The sequence below is a fragment of the Thermobia domestica genome, chromosome 1 (assembly GCF_964235325.1).
Source record: "Thermobia domestica chromosome 1, izTheDome1.hap1.1, whole genome shotgun sequence".
In the NCBI taxonomy this organism is placed as follows: domain Eukaryota; kingdom Metazoa; phylum Arthropoda; class Insecta; order Zygentoma; family Lepismatidae; genus Thermobia; species Thermobia domestica.
The window spans coordinates 209,178,120-209,194,922 of NC_137454.1; the positions used below are offsets into that span (position 1 = coordinate 209,178,120).

The 16,803-nt window shown below is 41.8% G+C and overlaps 1 protein-coding gene across 6 annotated transcripts in view; it reads right to left on the bottom strand.

Moving 5' to 3' along the window:
• The window catches only part of LOC145693417 (transmembrane protein 138), a 287,808-nt gene that overhangs the window by 55,084 nt on the left and 215,921 nt on the right, over window positions 1-16,803 (bottom strand). The window contains exon 2 of one of the 6 annotated variants that reach the window (XM_081769427.1): window positions 864-988. The exons of the other annotated variants lie outside the window; for them this stretch is intronic. The gene's annotated coding sequence lies outside the window, so the exon portion shown is untranslated. The remainder of the gene's footprint in view (window positions 1-863; window positions 989-16,803) is intronic. 6 annotated transcript variants of the gene reach the window in all.

Below are 16,803 nucleotides of genomic sequence, written 5' to 3' on the forward strand. Positions count from 1 at the left end.
TGTTTTCACAAAATTTCTCAAATTTAAAACATCGTTACAGTTAAGAACTGAAATAAAGGAGACACAATAGTCAAATATACATATAATATGATATACAGAATGAATGGTAAACCAAATCAAATCAAATGAACATTAATAATAGCAGAAATATCTAGTCCTTGCAATCGCAGTTCGTTCTTTTTATCTACTTTGAGATATATACCTACCATTCCCAATAGAGAAATTCCTATATTCAAGATATTTTCAGCACCAAATTCAGTTATTTCGAATTCACGGTTAATTCCCATCGACTGAAAACTAACAAATCATTCCAAATATTAATATTTAGTAAATCATGTCTCGAAGGAGAAAAAGTCCTATCACTGGTCTAATTCCTAGCTCTGTGTCTTTCATGCACATGATCCCGTGTTCGATTTCCGGCGGAAAGCATAAAAAATTAATCTCAAATCATTCACTTTCAATAATCATCTGTCTTCTTTAGCCTAATTTGTTGGAATGTTACACTATTTTTTTAAATGATTATTTTCGAAGGAAAACATTTTAGATTTCATGCTTCTTTATAGTAGAACAGCAGACAACAATACGTGGTTACTGAAAATGGACTTTTTGTCCCTTATATTCATACAAAGAAATGCTAACAAAATGCGTATTGTGGGAGAGACGTATTTCTGTACCCTAAAGAAAATAAAGCAGAATATATTTGCGGTAGCGATGCTTTTTATTCAGAAAAACTTGGCGAGCAGCATTTCAGATTTCAATGAAGTCATATAAAAATTTGAAGTTCGAAAAGAACGAAGAAAGACCTTTTATCTTAAAATAATGCATAGCTTATTTAATTAAATAATTTTTGTTTACGTGCTTACTTGAATATCTGCAATTTCCTTGCTTTTTTCTTCTTTTGGGTTAACGCCATCATTCACGGCTTACAGCACATACTATATATTCAATTTATCTCTTGTTCAATAACACGAGTGTAGAAGTTTTGTACCTGGGTATATAAATGGTTTATGAACGTTCATTTATAGTGGTTGTTTCAAATAAAGAAAATAGCTTATATATTAAATCAATATTAGAGAATACACTTCAATCAATAAATATACAAATATAGCTTAAAAGACTTTCCTCTTCATATTTCCCGAATATTTTTTGGATAAAACTCAAGAACGCTGGGGGAGGGAAACATTGCGCGCATCTACATACCTTTGATATTGCAAGCGGTGCTTCTACAGACTACGAACCGCTACTGGTAAACAGAAAAATGGAAAAGGAAGGTAAATGAAGGTCCTGAAAGCAAAACGAAGACAAATTTACCGGTCTTCAGAAGATACTGTCTACAATGCAGTGAACAGAGTGGGTCGGTAGATCATACTGAGTCGGTGGGTCGCACTGGGTCATGGTGGGTGGTGGGTCGCAGTGGGCCACATGCTGTTGACCCACGACTCACTGACCCACTACATCTCTGGCTTTAACTAACTGAGCTATTTGTTTTCTTACGCGAACTGAACCTGTTCTACGGTAAAGACGATTTTTCATTACGATCGTGCTACCAATTCGTCCTTTTCCATAGGTAATTTCCACTATTTGCTGTTTCTACACGTTAATACTTGGCATAGATTCATATATTTGGAGTTTGCAGATAATGCGCGTAATAAGACATTAGAAACGTTTCGTTAAAAGTTTCGTTTGTAGATTTAATCCACATTGCTCTCAATGACATAGATGTCGCTGCTTCGTGTTGAACTACAGAATTCCCTCGCGTTCTTGAAAAATTCCCACTTGAGCAGAGTTGGTAATTCTCGTAATTTCGATCGATTTAATGTTTTTTACTTCTACTTTATTTATTTTAAGCTAAAATCTAACATAAATATTAAAAACGGGTTTGTTATTAACGTTTCCTGCTGGGGAAATCTTCCAAAATTTCGAACATGTAAAGAAAACGGAGATATTTTCAAAAAACTTCAAAATTAAGAGACGCGTCATTTATTTTGCTCATAGTAGTACAATGGTATCCTTAATGTCGATACCCAGACATGTGATATCTTGTTGAGAGAAAATACTTTTTTGCTTGTGTATTTTTACATGTAACATTTGAAATTTATGTAGAACTTGTTTTGTTCGATGGAAACCTTCTACTAACGAATTAACGAATTATCCCACAGTAAGCTGTTGACCCATCACAATCTTCCAACACTTGATCAATTAATTTTTGAAGTAATCGGCGAGCGCAGTTTAAACCAAAAAGCAGTCGCTTCTGCTTAAATAATCCTCACAATGTGCTGATGACTAACAAGGGAACATTCCGATTTTATAAATTCAATTGCTGAAAATGATTGCTAGATTCAGCACCAAAAGAAAGAGAGGAAAAGGGGGTGTTTAGTGGCAGACCGTATACAGGGTGGGAGATAAATGAGGGCAAAGTGCAAAGATAGCACATAGAAAATGTCTACAAATCCATTTTAATTTTAAAACGAATAGAGGGATTCAAGTCAAATGTTGGACATGAGGAATGCATGTAGAGATGCACTGAATAGACGTAATGTGAATCATCGGGTACTTCTGGAAAGCCGCCATGTTGGAATTAGCACAGGAAGAATATACGGGAACCCAGACAACACGTACATGTACGGCACATGTGCACTATGCATGCATAAGCCGTACATGTGCATTTGTGTGGATGATGCACACATATATAACCCGTGTATGTGCACATGTGCATTTGTACATAACCCGTGATTAAGTCGTGCATGTGCACATGTGCATTTGCATGGACGAAGCACACATTTATATAATCCGTGCCTAAGCCGTTTTGTTCACATGTGCATTTGCGTGGTTCAAGCACACGTAACTCATGCTTAAGCCGTTATATGCACAAATGCATTTACGTGGATGAAGCACACATTTATATAACCCGTGCTTAAGCCGTTATGTACACGTGTGCATTTGCGTGGATGAAACACGTATATAACCCGTGATTAAGTCGTGCATGTGCACATGTGCATTTGCGTGGATGAAGCCCATTTAAATAGGCTACTACATATGTGTATGACACGTCCATAATACCGTGCAAGTGTATACTTTTATTCTCGTAGTATTTAAAACATGCAATATGGGTATAGTATTTTAATTGAAAATAGTCGTTTTTCCTCCAGGCGGTGTTAAAGGGACTTTTTGACAAATGACAGCTGAATGACTGTAAATACTCCGTAACGTCCGCTGAGCTAGGATATAAGATCAATAGGTGGCAGCACTGTACTGATATAACTACTGTCAGACAGTTCATAGGTTTACAAAGTTATTTTCGTGACCTATTACAGCAGAACATGTTGCGATATTTGTTACTTGGCAAACATGTCAAATATACTACCTAATGCTTTGCTCATTGCAAATAATAAACTCCAAAAGTAAAATCCTCACTGGCAATTATTAGTTACTTGTGATATACTTGGAAGATGTATACTTGATGTACGAACTGGCCACCTGGAATCTCTAACCAGGTAAAAAAAATAGGGTATCCGTAGCTGGCGGAGAAAAATAAGCAAGTCACTTAGTGTGTCCATCCCCATTGGTTTATTTTATTCGCGATCTTCGTATATACGGTTGGATTACTTACCTCTTTGGGGTTAGGAAACAACCGTCGAATTGTATTTTCATCCTCCACGGAGGTTGACACCCTGATTTGATCTTAACTGTTGACAACCTTGCTATTCTCTAGGCTTACGATTTATTTTGATACTCTCCTCTTCGGAGGTAGAGATACCTGCAGAAAAAAAAATATAGTTGACGACTTTGGCACTTCTACCGGCGAACGATTCCTTTCGTGCTCCCTCTCTGGAGGATAGAGCATCTTAATAAACTCTTAACTTAGAGCTTTGCTCTAAGAGCAGAATATATCCAGGGGCCGTCATTACTTTTGTGGTAAGCTGGCGCCATCTCCCACCTTAGTTATAAAGATGGCTTCTCAGAAGACATCAGCGAAATCAGACAAAAAAGTACAATCACCCCGGATTCCAGGTCTGAGGGGGAAAATAATAAAACCTACGTACAAATCAGAAGATTTTCTGGTGCCTTTAGGCAAAAAGAAGCAAGCAGCCGCCCCAGCGAAATTGAAATCCACTCCACTCAAGCAATCAAGTGCTTCGCAACCATCCACTTCGAATACTCCTGAAGATATGGATTTCACGGTTGTCGGAACGCTAAAACGACGTAGGTCTTCTTTAGCAAACCTCAACAAGGCAGAACACCTTTCTAATAGTCCCTCAGCATATCCACCTCTCCCACTCAGTAACAAGTTCGATGTTTTGTCCGCAACACAATCAGATAATGCTAGCACTAACACTGGTACGACAAAGCAGCCTCCAAGTTTCAAGCCTCCTCCGATCTTCATCTACGGAATTACTAACACCTATACCTTTATTAAGACCTTATCACGAGCACTGAAGGAGCCCCCTCTAGCACAGCCCAATAAGGAGCGCATCCGTATTCAAGCAGCAAACAGAGATGATTATAATTCTATCAAGGCTTATTGCGAACAAACAAAAACTGAGTATGCTACAGGCGTGGCGAAAAATGAAAGGCCTATTAAGGTCGTTGTCCGAAAACTGCCTATAGACACCGACCTAGACGATCTGAAGGAAGAACTATTGCGTCTCGGTTACAAACCAATAAACGTCCACCAAATGTCTCGCAAAAGCAAGACAGAAGACAAGAAAATTATGATGCCACTGTTTTTGGTTGCATTGGAACGAACTGCAGCTGTTAAGGAGATATATGCTATTACCAACCTTCTTCATTACAAGGTCCACATCGAACCATACAAGCCTCCCTCAGTGCTGCAATGTTACAGATGCCAACGCTTGGGGCATTCACAGGACACCTGCCAAGCCCACCCGCGCTGTCTCAAATGTGGGCAATTTCATTTCACCCAATCCTGCAGTAAAGCCGACTCCTCCACACCCGCCACTTGCGCCAACTGTCAGGGAGATCACCCCGCAAATTACCGTGGCTGTCCAGTCTTTAAATCCTATTCTGAGGCTCTTAAATTGCCGGCCCAGCAGCCGAGGAAACTTCCAGAAAAGACTAAGAAAACTTCCAACAAACCATCAGAAGAAACGACTTCCATGCCCACTGCTGTTAATATCCAACCTATAGCTGCGGACAATGAAGACACTGAAGCTTCCACTTTCTCTCCACACCCAATCAGCTTCTGTCGAACAACAGGAGGGCCCGAAAGAAGACCTAGACTTAAAGTCCGTTCTTTCATTTCTCAAGGGTTTAGAATTACGCAAAATAATAACACATATTAAACGTGGTATTACCCGTTTCCGCCAAGCAGCAGACTCAGCTTCCAAGGCTGCAGCAGTAATAGAAACAATAGCGGAAATGGTTGATGATGGCTGTTTCTAAATCCAGCGTATTGCATCACACACTTGTCCTTGCTACATGGAATGCAGATGGTCTCGAGGGGCAGAAACAAATGCTTATTAGATTTCTCAAACACCATAGAGTTGATGTCATGTTTATTCAAGAAACACACTTCACTGCTCGTATCACTACTTGGCGACTACCCAATTACATTGTGTATCGACAGGATAGAGTGGGCAGACAGAAGGGAGGATTACTACTCATAATCAAAAAGGCATTCCCCGTCAGGTCAATTACAATACCACCCTTACTAACTTTGGAGGCACTTGGTGTTGAGCTAATAACTCCAGGCGTTCCATTAATATTGGTCACCGGGTATAGGTCCCCAGCTACACAACTAGAGCCCACAGACTTCGATGTCATTGCTAACTTAGGGTCCAAAGTCATCTTAGCTGGAGATCTTAATGCTAAACATGGAGAATGGAACTCCATTACTCCAAACACTGCTGGAGATACTTTACACGAATATTTACTCACGTCCAACTTCATCATCAGTGCTCCACCAGACCCAACTCATCATCCAAAATTCGGCGGACAACTCGATGTGCTTGACGTAGTCCTTTGCAAAGACGTATCCTTTTCAGTCCATCCATATGTCATTTCAGATTTAGATTCTGATCACGATCCAGTCATTTTTCACGTCTCCCACCGCAGCATCGCCCATTCTGCCCCCATCTTCAAGCAAATAGACACTGACTGGGACGTATTTAAACAAGAACTAAACACCATGATCGATCTACGAAATAGGCCTGCCACCATTGCGGACATCGATCAAGCGGTCTCTCACATCACGCTAGCACTTCGTACAGCAGAGGCAGCGAGCTCCACTACACTAATCTCTCCATCGCAAACCAGTCATAGCGACAGTTTTCATTTACAACTTTATCTTCATCTGAAACGTTGGGCTAGACGTCGATGGCAGCACACACTACATCCCGCATATAAGACTTTATGGAACAAACTTTGTAAGAAGCTCAAGATGCTCACTACAAGACAGAATCAACAATACTGGGAAGACACTTTTCGAAATGTCACACTAAATGACCGTAAAATTTGGACGTACTCCAAATCATTCCAACGTGCCACAAATGCTTCCAAAGCCAGAGTCATACAAGGACCTCAAGGACTGACTCAAGATCCTCAATCGCAAGCGGACATTTTCGCTGACTCTCTGGAAGAACAGTTCCAGCCCAATAGAGCACGCCTCGATCCCTATCTGAAACAGCACATCCGAACCACATTATATAGCATAAGTACACAAAACCCTACACATGGCATCACCTTAGTAACACCCCGGGAAATAGAACGACATATAAAATGTCTGCCGGCAAAGACAGCATCTGGGCCTGATGGGATTCGATCTGAGATTCTTAAACATCCAACTAGAAAACTACTGGTCTTTTTAACTTACTTATTTAACGCCATCTTTCAATTATGCTACTTTCCCAAGACCTGGAAGGAAGCTCGTGTCATCACTATCCCCAAGCCTGGCAAGAATCCACTGCTCCCGGAAAATTACAGGCCGATAAGTCTTCTATCGCACTTGAGCAAACTCTTCGAACGGGTATTTCTCTGGAGGCTGAAACATCACGTAGATAATAGAGACCTTCTACCTTCTCATCAGTTTGGGTTTCGTGCACAACATAGCACTACAATGCAACTCGTACGAGTAGTGGATCATTTAACAACAGCTTTCAACAGGAAACAATACACTCTTGGAGTATACCTGGATGTGTCAAAAGCCTTTGATAAAGTATGGTTAGCAGGACTATTATATAAACTATACACCCAAGGTTTTCCAGATCGTCTTATACATTTACTACGTTCATACCTGACTGACAGAAAATTTCATGTATCTGTTGACGGTGTCAAATCCACGTCCCGATCTATCAAAGCAGGTGTTCCACAGGGCGCTGTACTTTCACCGCTTTTATATAATCTGTACACGGCAGACCTCCCGACCTTACCACATTGCTTTTCCACAACATATGCTGACGATACTGCCTTTTTTACAACCAGCGGCTCACTTGCACAGTGTTACATCTACATGCAACGTCAACTCAACGGCTTTCAGGAATGGGCAAGGCGTTGGAGAATTAAAATCAATGCAGACAAAAGCTGTGCTGTCATCCACAGTCGACGACGCATCCGCATCCCTCGAAATTTAACGTATGAGAACGCACACATTCCTCACGCCACACACGCTAAATATCTGGGTGTGACATTAGATCATGGGTTAACGTTCGCCTCACACATCAAAGACATAAAGCAACGAGCATTACGCAAAATATCAGCATTGTACCCCATCTTTCGTTGCAGTTCAATTTCTCATGAGGTCCGCGTGCACATATTGAAGATGATAGTTCTATCAACTCTTTGTTATGCATGCCCTGCCTGGCAACATGCTGCTAACAGTCATCTTCAAACACTTGAAAGTGTGCAAACAAGAGCCGGTCGAATCATCACTGATCACGATAGATATACACGCAACAGTCAAGTTCTGGAAGATTTAGAGCTGCCTCCTGTTAAGGAAGTTCTACGGCATCTCCACTATAAGTTCTGGCATACTTTGCCAAGGCACATAAATCCAGCTATAGCTACCATAGGAACCAAATGCGCCCTACGGAACGTTCATCGCACGCCACGCCTTTAATATCTTTCCTTAGATCGTAATGACTTCAACATCAGCTACTCTGCGACAGTTGCAGATGTAGTCTCACAGACATAACAAAACAATAGTATTACCCAACAAGCCACCTGCACATCTGTATATATTCTTTCTGCCATCTTACTCATGGAGTCAGGGGCTTCGGCCCGATACTCTACACAAAAATTCAACATAACCGTGACCGTGACCGTGATGTACATCTCTTACCAGCTAGACGTACCATACGTCACAAGCTGTATTTTGCACCAAGCCTAGCCTAGCTGAGAATCGTTAACGTGCTTTCGAGGACATTGTGTAGCATACGCACAATAGAGACCAGCACGCATACGCTCTCTCTGGGATTGACAGTACTTATCAGTGCTGGAGGGCGAAACTTATCATCATCGTTGTACACTCTTTCATCATATCATCGACATCATCCTGACTGATTATTGTTGTTCATTTCTCATATTGTACTGGCTTCGGCCATTCCGCAGTCTTCGCGATCCGTGGGTGTGTCCCCTGTGAACTCGATGGAGTGCAAGGGGGCCAAACCCAGAACGGGTCCCAATTCTCAGAAACGATCAGGTGAAACATTACAATCACAAAATCAGAAAAAGCAACCTCGTCCTCGATCAAGATCTCCTGTCAGTCAGGCCTCCGAAAGTGACCTATATGATCTAGCTATGGACATCGCTTCAAACCAACCTCCAGCAACCTTCAATTATCTTCTCACAAATGCTGACAACAAATACTCTAATCCTAAACACATTCTAATTCAACTTATGAAATACTATCCGCGAGCTAATGTATCAGAAATCATCTTCACTAGAAACGGCATAATTATCAAGTCTCCAGACCAAAACTTCCTTACTACAATAAGAAACAAAGCAGGTTTTCACATTTTTGGCGACAAAGCTAACATTCAAGCTCTTTCTCAAACCAGAAAAAAGCAACCACCGCCGCCTCGACGCCAACCCATGTTTTCAGTGGTGATAAAAGGCGTTCCACCAGCATATTCCGATGAAGAAATCCTTGACGAATTAAGACTCGAATGTTATGAAGTTCACAAATGCATTCGCATCAAGTGCCAGTCCGGTCCCACCTATCTCGTTCAAGTTCTTACAGCATCCAAGGAAACAGTAGACGATCTGCTGCAAAATGGTGCTTATATCTATCGCAGACGCCATAGAGTAGAACCATCCCGCACTTCACCACCACTTCCAATCCGCTGCGAAAGATGCCAAACCTATGCTTCACATCTGACTAAAAACTGTCCAAACTCACCCCGCTGTGGACACTGCAATGAGGACCATTCCACTAACAACTGTCCTAACCTGAAAAAAACACCTCAATGCAATACCTGCCATCAACAACACCCAACCTATAGTTATAAATGCCATCAAAAACCTGCTCCGCCAACTGATAAACCTGAACTATCCGTTCCCATCCGCACCACCGATTCCGCTACACCACCTGCTAACTCCTTACGAGAACCCATCACAGCTGAAGACTTGCTCCGTTTCACCACTCTTGTTCTTCAAAATATCCAGCCCTTCTTACGCCCACACATTCTTATGCAGGTCGATCACATAGCCCAACAATTATTTGGCCTACAACTTTCTGCCACTTACACCGGTCCACATGCCCACTTTTCCATCACATCTACTAAAACAGATCCAGAATGGCCATCTCTATAATTTACAACCATCGCCCAGCAACTTCTAAAACAGTTTCAATCTTCATGGCAGTCACTTTCCTCTTCATTAATATCCGATCTCTTCTCACTCACAAAGCAGTTTTTGAACAACTCCTAAGGGAGAAACAAATACAGGCTTTTGCGTTGAACGAAACCTACCTCAAACCTACACATCATGTCCGCTTTCCACAGTTTCAACTACACCGTCATGATTGCTCTAGACCATACCAACGAGCAAATGGAGGCACTGCAATTGGAACATATCACAATATCCCGGTACGCACTCACTATTTTCCAAAGCCACATAACCTTCCCGAGTATTCCATAGTCACACTATATTTTCGCACCAAAATCATCACTCTATGCACTATCTACATTCGACCAGGCCACCCCATACCATATGAATTTTTTCAATACATTGACAATACTTTTAGGCATTACATCATCATGGCAGACATAAATATTCATTGCCGCCCGCAGGCTGAGAAACAACAGTTTCACAACTACATCTCTAATATCATTGCCGCCGATTTTCATCATCTCCCATCGCCATCTCGCCCCATCAGCAACACTTCCCCAGACATAGTTATCAGCTCTGCGTCTCTGAATATTCAAAATCTTAGGGTTCTCCCACCTTTCGGCAGCGATCATGCTCCGATACTACTCGATATTATTCTCACCCACTCAGCTCAAACACAACCACCGCCCATTCACTATTTTGATTATAATCATGCAAATTGGGCTAATTTCCAAGCGGATCTTACAAATTCGATACAACATCTTCAAGAGCCTACCTCAGAGCACGAACTCTATGACCTTGTTGACCAACTCACATCATCTCTTGACACAGCCACCCACAATAACATACCCCTACGTATACGTCATCCACACAAACCTCCGATCCCTCCACAATATCATTCCATCCTTGCTGCTTCTCGCCGCTCTTTCCGTGACTTTCAACGTACTCATAATCCTATATCCTTAGCACAGCATCGTCGTTGGACTCGCATGCTTCATAATTACCTTACTGCCTATAAAAGAAAACGTTGGATCTCCACCTGCAACTCCCTCTCGACTACATCACATCCTACCAAATTCTGGCAAAAATTCCATCAGTTAACTGGTCAAACTCGACATACATCATACCTTATCATTTCACATCTTCATCCTCTCCAAACCGATACTGATAAAGCAAATGCTTTTGCCTCCTTCTTCCAAGAAATATTTACCCCTACCGTACAACTACCACATCCAACTATCACCCGACGTGTCGAACGCCTTGCAAATCCGCACTCCCCCCTCCTACAACCCAACATTCACCATCAACTCACCGATTCACCTCTTAATGATCCCATTACTCCTGCAGATATCTCAGCCTCCATCAAATCGAAACGTACCACGGCGCCTGGCTTTGACCATATAACTTATAAACTCATAAAAGCCTTTCCTCCCGTCTTATATACACTTCTTGCAGCCATATACAACTTCATTCTCCGCACCGGCTTTTATCCACCACAATGGAAAATCTCAAAAACTCTGCTTTTCACCAAACCCAATAAATCTCCTACAGAACTCTCATCATACCGTCCTATACAACTGACATCAGTACTCAGCAAAATATTTGAACGCATTCTTGTCAGTCGCCTTCATACCCATCTTTCTGAACGAAACCTCATTCCTCTTCATCAAGCTGGTTTTCGCCCAAACATCAGTATTTCCGATCAACTCTTACGCCTCACGACTGCCATAACTAATCATTACAATACCTCCAAACCTTCCTGCCTGTTATTGTTCGATCTTGAAAAGGCTTTTGACAAAGTTTGGCATGCCGGCCTCATCGCTAAACTTCTCTCTTTTCATCTTCCTTTCTCCTACATCAGATGTATCCATTCTTTCCTTTCAAATCGTATGACTTACATTACCATCAACCAATCACTTTCACATCCGATCTTTCTTCACTGTGGTGTTCCTCAAGGCTCTGTTCTTTCACCCCTTCTTTATGTATTATACGTAGCAGACATGCCCCCTCTACCACAAACTGTCTCATTATATCAATATGCCGACGATACAGCTTTTTTCGCCACAGCCAACACTGTTCAACAGATAAATCGAACACTCCAACAAGCAATTGATGCATTCACTTCCTGGTGTGACAAGTGGCGCCTAACCATAAATCCCCTCAAAACGCAGGCTATCATTTTTCTTTCACCTCGCTGCCGATCACGAATTTATCGCAATCCTGCTCTTCTTCATATTCACGTCAATGGCACTTTCATACGCCCATCATCAAAAGTAACATACCTCGGAATCATCTTTGACTCCAAACTCAGCTGGAAACCTCACTTACAGAAAATCCGATCACAGGCTACAAATCGATTAAACCTTCTCCGGCGGCTAGTGGGCACCACTTGGGGCTTACATACTGACACTGTTATTAAGACTTATAAGGTTTTCCTTCGACCTGCTCTCACACATGGCCATATATGCTGGATCTCTGCCCCTGACGCACTATATACTAGACTTGCAATATCCGAACGTCATGCTCTCCGCCTTGCTTATCGCATAAGACTACCAGCACCAACTGCCGATCTCTATCGCCGTATCAACTTTCCCACCATCTTACAACACTTGGAAACACTCCGCACAAAATACATAACAAAAGTCATTGCCGAAGGTAATCCGCTCTTCCTCGACACCTTTCACCAGGACATCATTCATGATACCCCTCCTCAACATCAAGCCACACCTCTTCAACATCTTCTTACTCTTTATCATACGACTTTAGACGATAATGACCCCCACAAGGCCGATTTTGCTATATACCGTCCACCTCACCTTAGTCCATGCATTTATCCATCTCTGCACTAGTGTTTCCATCAATGTTGTTAGCAGCGGGCTTCATCTGTCATCATCAGCCCTGTGACGCCCCAGGGCAGAAGATAACCATTCATTTGTCTACACTAACCATATCCCTGTGTTTTGTTGTGACGTCTATCAGCACTTCACCTCATCTCTCATTTCACAACCATAGCCCGGCCTACAAAATGCAATAGTGAATAATAAATAACCCTACGTATACTGATGCCTTCCCTATGGAAATTGATGCCTCCAAAGCCATTTTGAAGAAAGAAGAAGAAGAAGAAAAAAATGATGACCACAAAAGAATAAAATAAATAAATGCTTCTCAAACTCTCAATGCCCAACTATCAATAAAAGTAAAACCCTATACCTTGTTTTTCCTCCTACCGAAGAAAGGGCGTAACCCTTTGATCGGGTTAACCTTAAAAAAAAAACTTGATGTATTCATCTTTACCTTTGAGCAGAACCCAGCCTCTCTTATAGCTGTTAATCTGTTAGCGAGGATCAGGTGTAGCATACGCACTTGTGAGCATCACAGACATACTCTATTTAGAGGACTGACGGAAGTTGACGCTTTCGGAGGGTCGCTTATATTTTTGGACTATTGTCATCATCTTTATCATCTTCGTCATCACTTGATCATCGCTTCATCACACGGATAGGTTGTGCTGGTCTTTGGACCCATGCACAAGAACCTACCCCCATACGTGGGGCCACCGGCTCCTGGTTCCTCTGCACCAGACCGTGAAACTTTGTCTCGTTCCGGTCGTACCAGACACCTTTCATGGGGCAGTCAAACTAGTTCGCGAGCAACCAGACCCAGAGATCGTACTGATTCTGGTGACTCCGCTCATTCAAACAAACGACCTCGGGACAGATCTCGGTCTCCTGTACCTACTAACATGGATTCGGCAATGGACACGGCTTCTGGATCAGGCTCAAATTTCTATACAACTAAAGAACCTATCTATTCTTTTCTGCTTACCGATTTCGATACAAAATATACGCATCCTAAAATGGTTTTCTTACAAATAATCAAGTATCTGCCTCGAGCTAGTATGGAAAACATTGTTAAAACTAGGAATGGTTTTATCATTCATTCAAAAGACCCGAATTTCGGCATCACACTTAGGAACAAAGCATCATACGAGATCTTTGGCAAAACGGCTAAATTAACCAAACAAGCTGATCGGAAGACAAAACAACCTCCTCCTCCACGCAAAGCACCCATGTTTTCTGTTGTCATCCGTGGAGTAATACCTGAAATCAGCGATGAGGAAGTTTTCGAAGAACTCAAACAAGAAGGCATTGAGGTCAACAAATGCATTCGCATTAAAAATAACAATGGCCCTACTTACATGGTACGTGTTCTGTCCCAAGATCAGACAGCGCTTGACTATTTGTTAGCTCATGGAGCTCCTATCTATAAGAAACTCCATCGAGTCGAGCCTTCCAAGACACCAGGACCTTTGCCAATTCGGTGTGAGAAGTGCCAAACTTATAACGCACACTTTACTCGCCAGTGCCCGAATCCATCTAAATTTGGCTATTGTGGTGAATCTCGCGACACAAAAGCATGCAAAACTCAGCAACAGCAGCCACACTGCTCTACCTGCAACGAAAACCATCCAACATATAGCTACCGCTGTAAGGGAAAACCTCAGGCACAACCGGAACGTCCAGAACTTACAGTGCCAGTACAGTTTTGACAAAACCACACCACCCTCACAATCTCTTGCTCAACCTCTCACTGTCGAAGATCTTGTTCGTTACATCCCCATTGTACTACAAAATGCTTTTCCTTTCCAACGCGAGCACATTCTTCGTGTCGCCATATCAACAGCCAAATCTCTCTTCAATCTTAACTTTACTGCTACATATTCAGGACCTTTCGTTCACTTCCACATCGCACCTCTAGAGACAGAAGTCTAAGACCAATATGGCTATGGCAGTATACATTATGGCTCTTAATTTACTTTTCGTTAACATCAGATCATTTCAGCAACATAAAGTACTTCTAGAGCCTCTTTTGTTAGAAGAAAAAATCGATATTATAGCTCTTAACGAAACAGCCTTAAAACCAGCCCCTTCTGCACGACTTTCTGGTTACCAACTTCAACGCTGTGATTACCACGATGTACACGCACGCGCTCAAGGTGGGGTGCTGATTGGTTTTTCTCCGAAACGTCCTTATCGACAATACAATCCTACTGCATTTACAAATCTTCCTGAACATCTGTTATTCTCTATATACTACCCATCTCTTACAGTTAATATAGCAACCATATATATATGCCCTGGTCATCCAATACCTTTTACCTTTTTCGAATATATCGCTCAAAACTTTAAAAACATAATCATCATGGCTGACATAAACATCCATAGCAGAAGTGCACGGGAGAAACAACGTTTTACAGACTTTATTTCAACTACACTACAACTCCACATTCATAATCTTCCTGGTCCCACTCGGCCAGCTAGTCAAACAACCCCAGATGTAGTAATCACATCTCTCTCTCTTATAAATGACTCTCAAGTGACAGTTCTTGACACGATTGGAAGCGATCACTGTCCTATCAAACTAACAATCAAAAAGATGCGGCCATCTCTACAAAAGTTAGAGCCACATATTATCCAGCGTTACGATAAGGCTGACTGGACTCAATTTCGACAGACCGTAAATATCCGTCTCTCCAATCTTCAACCACCAAATTCAGAATCTGACATGTACAATGTTGTCAACCACATCACGGACGCTTTACATACTGGTTCACAACAATATATACCTGTGGAGAAAATTTATCCGTCTAAACCAAAATTGCCTCCAACCTATCTTTCTTTAATACTGAAATCACGACAGCATTTTCGAGAATATAGACGAACTGGCAATGAAGAATGTCTCCAACACAGACAATGGCACCGAGGTGTTACAAATTATCTCACAGCATACAAACGTCGCACTTGGATCAGCGCGTGTAATAAACTAAACGACGAAGCCTCACCAAGCCGATATTGGAAAACCTTCCATAGACTCACAGGCAAAAGCACTAAAATATCATATCCTCTGTTGGACAATAGTGTCTCTCTATTTACAGATCATGATAAGGCACACGCTTTTGCAACACAATTACAAACAGTTTTTACGCCTGCAATATCATATAATTCACATAACCGCAGAGACTTGTCCACTATTCCAGCTTTACAACCATCACCATCACACGTAATAGATATCGACCATCCTCTTTCAGCACCAATCACTACACATGAACTTCAACGCGCACTTCATAAGAAACGAAATACTGCACCAGGCATCGATCATATTTCCTACCGGCAAATAAAAGAAGCTCCATTCTCTTTACTTATACTACTCGTTACAGTCTACAACTTTATTCTCCGCACTGGCTTTTACCCTGCAGATTGGAAAGTATCCAAAATTTGTATGTTTCTTAAGCCTAATAAACCAGCACATTCTGTTACTTCTTACCGCCCAATACAACTGACAACAGTTTTCAGTAAACTGTTTGAGAAAATTCTTGTCCAGCGGCTTCATTTACATATCCAGGAGAATAACTTATTGTCCATACATCAAGCAGGTTTTCGACCAGAATTTTCTATTAACGACCAGTTACTCCGGCTCTCTACAATAATAACAAATCAATATAACAAGGACCTTCCATCTTGCCTCGTCTTAATGGACCTTGAAAAGGTTTTCGATAAAGTATGGCACTATGGAATTATTCAAAAGTTACAGAAGCTAAACCTCCCGATCTGCTACCTACGTATCATATATTCCTTTCTAATAAATCGAATCGGATATGTCTATATAGGTACTGCTATCTCACACCCTATTTTTCCGTATTGTGGCGTTCCACAGGGTTCTGCCCTCAGTCCGCTCTTATATATACTATATGCCTCTGATCTACCAAAACCTACGGAAAACGTATTCTTATTTCAATATGCCGATGACAAGGCTTTTCTAGCTCTTGGCAAGACCATGCATCAGGTCAGCACGGCATTACAATCCACTCTCAATGGATTTTTGCAATGGTGCAAAACTTACTGTCAATAGTGACAAAACTCAAGCGCTGGTCTTTTTACCCCCGAAACGCCGCTCCAAGGTTCATCGCAATCCGCGAAACCTTAAAGTCACACTTAACGACCATTCTCCAGAACCAAC